A 4,201-nucleotide genomic window follows, 5' to 3' on the forward strand; every position below is an offset into this window, starting at 1 on the left:
GAATTCCTCAAAAAATCGATTGAAAGAGGAATTATCAGGTGGACGATAGATGACTAAGATCCTGACACTATATAGGCTCCGAAGACGAACATCCATGATTTCAAATGTATCATAATCAACTGTTAATGAAGTGTTGATGTTCAGCACATCCTTAAATAAGATACCGACACCGCCTCCTCTTCCTTGTTTCCTGGGAACATGTAGGAATCTATAACCTGTTGGACACAGTGTTCCAATCTCAACATCATCCATATTGTGTGGTCTCAGCCAGGTCTCAGTGAAAGCTAGTATATCTACATCAAAATCCACCACAAAATCTTTAACCTCCATTGTCTTATTACGCACGGAGCGTGTGTTCAGTAGAGAAAAATTTAAGCAATGCGATAAACCATTTTCACTGTATGGAATTTGCGCAGAATTTTGTGAATGATTTTGTGGTTGTTCCTTCTTTCCCGAGTTGTCACTGTTTCAAGTGTTTGAAGTACTGAATTGTCAACAAGAATAATTTCTCTGGCTATAGTTTTTCTATAGTTATGATATCTGACATTTTAGTTTTGTTTGAAGCTGCTTTGTGATTTGACATAATTGTAGCCTAGACTTGGGTTCACTGTGCATGCATTTTTCTCCCAGTGTGCAAAGAAAATCACAAGCAATTTTCCTCCAATAGTACAAATAATTCTCCCAAAGGAGTAAACATCACCAGAAAATGAAGGGGGACTAGCTCCAGGTATGATCTCTGGAGCAATATGGCCATGTCTCCTTTTATAATGCTCTTGTTCTGCTAGAGAGAGATGTTTTGTGAGATAACTAGTTGCTGCTATAGCTGTACAGTTGCCAAAATCAATCAAGATTGTGCGATACTCGTGGTTAATATATGAAACTAGGACATTATCAGTCTTTATATCTCTGTGAGTAAAGCCTTTACTATGGAGATAGGAAATTGCATTGGCAAGCTGAAGGACTAGGGTCGCCAAATATCCAACGATAGGCCCCAATTGGTATTTTTCAGCAAGGAATGCATTATGTATGACCTATCAGAAACATTGTAAAAAGAAGACACTAGAAGATATGGATTTGAAACAGTACATATTCTAAGGAGAAGAGGGAAATTGAAATGTTTTAGGTGTGACAACTTTTGCCTCCTTTTTTACTTCTCCTACTGTTGCAGAATAAAATGTCTTTACTGCAACAGGAATTCCCTTATAGAACATTTCTTACAGCTTCCAAAGACACCAGAGTGAAGATGAATTGCAACTTGATTGCCACATTCATCTTTTGGGTGCTCCAAAAGGTTACGGTCAATTTCCAGTAAGGAATCACAAGATGGGTTTAAAATCACCTACAATTTAACAGAAAAACTCAAGTAAATTTACTATTAATATCTTAACTTTGACTGACTGTTGTGTATCATGTCAGTAATTTTCTATACATGTAATCACCAAATTACAAAATTGTATACGTATCTTTCTTTGTGCCTTCAAGTGCCTAGAAATTGACCTATCAGTTGTCACAGATGCCTGTTGCTGCCTCATGAGACGATCCTTTTCTTTTTGTAATTCCAGCGCAAGTGTTCTCCCCTTCTGGAGGCTTCTTTGCTGTCGTTTTTGTTTTTTCCTCTCCCCATGCATGTTTCATTTTTCTTCAGTTGTGTTTTCACGATTTTTTTTTCTCATCATGACGATTACACAGATTCCCGCGCTCAATCTAAATATTGGTGGGAGGAAATATTTTATCGAGATCAATATCGTTCCCAGTGCCCGAGTGGCAGACAATCCAGAAAAGGAAACAAGTTATTTAGCCCACACTATCATTTTTGCTTTCTTCAGCGGTATTTCCGAGAAAAGGTTGAACGAGATAAGCATGGATCATTACAGTAATATCTTATTTTAAGACCAGAAACAAGCTTCTTTCAAGGCCAAGAGAAAAGATATTGCTCAAAGTATAAATTTATTACTAATGGCTTGATAAAGCTGCCATAAACCTTGAAAATAATGTTTGTTATTGTTTATTGATGATGCAACCTTAATGACATGAATTATTACTTATCAGACGGTTCAAAACAAGACTTGTGTACATTTCTCAATAATTATTTACAACCCAGGGCATCCATTTTCCATTCATTTAACAGTCCATCCACATAGACAATTTTTTTCTTTAGCTCCTTTGCTGTTGCATCGTTGTTTATATCTTCAGGTAATACCAGCAAACAATTGTGAGTCACAAAGAACTCTTTCTCCCATTCCTCGAATTTTTTCTTGAGTTTGCATTGCTCAGCCAAGACTTTTGATTGCACTAAAGCAAGTTTCGTCTGGTAGTCATTTGCTAGCACTATGTTGTTTGGTTTGCTCTTGTGAAGTCTCCTTGCTTGATCTAGGTTTTGAACCTCGGGTGTGGTGCCAACTACAACTGATACCGCTTTACAAAGCTTGGTCTGAAGTAAGCTGATATCTTTCTCTTTTTCCTGTGTTACAAAGAGGGATAGACAAGAAACAGTAATTTGCAACAGACCACTTATATTAGTTGTTATTACTACTTGATTATCTAAACAGGATTAGTGAAACAGACACGATTTAGAACTTATTATTATTATTGTTATTATAATTACTATTACTGTTCTCTTTTACTACTATTATGATAACCAGTCTTTATTTGTCTATACTGTTACAGTAACATGTATAATGTACCTTTTGATTTCCAGTTAAATCTGTCCTTTTCTTTTGACTGTCAGAACTATCACTTGATATGGCATTTAAGTCCACTCTCTGAAGAGCCCTAATTCTGTTCCCTACAAATAACAAAATGATACATTGTACATGATAAGTGGAACATGGAAAATATTGAGTTGGCACTACTTTACTTGAACATGGTCAACAAAATAGTGATCAATTCTTCAAGTCAGCCAAGTTGTGTTTCATTGTAGTTTCTTTCTTGTAAGTGAGTTATTATGATTATCATTGTGCCTCATAGTCATCCCCTCAGTTTTAAAATCAGTGTAGCAGACTTTTCACATATTATCTACCTGGTACTCTTGTGTCACCGTATATTGTAAAGTTCATTGTTTTTAAATATCCTGATAGTAATAATCCATATTGTCACAATACGTGTAAATGAATATCTTTTATCAGCCTGAGGGTAACAATAGACAATGAATCATCACCTACCTGAGGTTTTGATGACTTCATCATTTGTGACACACTCTCCTTCCAAGAGGGTGTCATCTTCCAAGTCTAGACCTTCCTCTCCTCCGATAAGCCTCAGACATACTGCTTGTCCTTGGTCGCAGTTTGCTTCTTGATGGTCATCATGGTATCATATAGAACTGAGCTTGCATTTTCAGTTGTTGATGAGCTGTCATTAGCTTGCAGGGGCATTTCTTTTTGTTCTGATTGATTCCGTGGTCTTAAAGATGTAAATTCTGTGAACAGAGGGCCATTCAATTAATCAGTGTAAATTCGCTCTAATTTGAATATATCAACAAAGTTGAAATGGTAAATTGGCCACCGTCACGATTATAAAAGCTGATTCAAACAGTTTCTTTAGAAACTATCAGCCTTTATAAATTTGCTCTACATTGCCATCTTGATCTTCAGTGCAAATTAAGTGTGCTGGAATGATTACTTCTGTTTCTACACATTCATGCCAACACTTCCTCTAATATTCTTTTTCATTCTTGAAGTTGGTAGACCTGAAGTGGTGCATCTTGGGACCCTCCTCTTGGAACTCAGGTTCACTGCAGGCATCAAAAAACTCAACAAACTCATCATCTTGACACCACCACACACCTTCTCCTGGCAACAGAAAATCACTAATTCTATCTAAGTGTGCCTGGCATGATTGTGAACGTTTCTTAATGAGTTGCTTTGGAATTCTTGTGTTGCTTTGCAGTGGAAGTGAATGTGCCAGATGAGAAACTTGTGATTCTTGTTTTAATTTCAACACAGTTTTCTGATCTTCCTAATTTTTCTTCAGCCTGTAAGCGAATGAATATGTTGCTGATGATGTGGCCAGGGTGATAGCATGATGTGCTGTTTGTAATTGATTTGACTGAGTTGAATGTTCTCTCTTCTTCTTCAGCATTTGAAGAGCGTCCTGAAATGATTCTTAGTTGCATTGGGGCAGGGGATGTTAGCTCATGTAGGTAAGTGCCATAAAACTTTCGTTTAGTCATTTTCTGAGTGTTAAAGCCGACTATTTCTTGACA

The sequence above is a fragment of the Stylophora pistillata genome, chromosome 14, assembly GCF_964205215.1.
Source record: "Stylophora pistillata chromosome 14, jaStyPist1.2, whole genome shotgun sequence".
Classification (NCBI taxonomy): Eukaryota; Metazoa; Cnidaria; class Anthozoa; order Scleractinia; family Pocilloporidae; genus Stylophora; species Stylophora pistillata.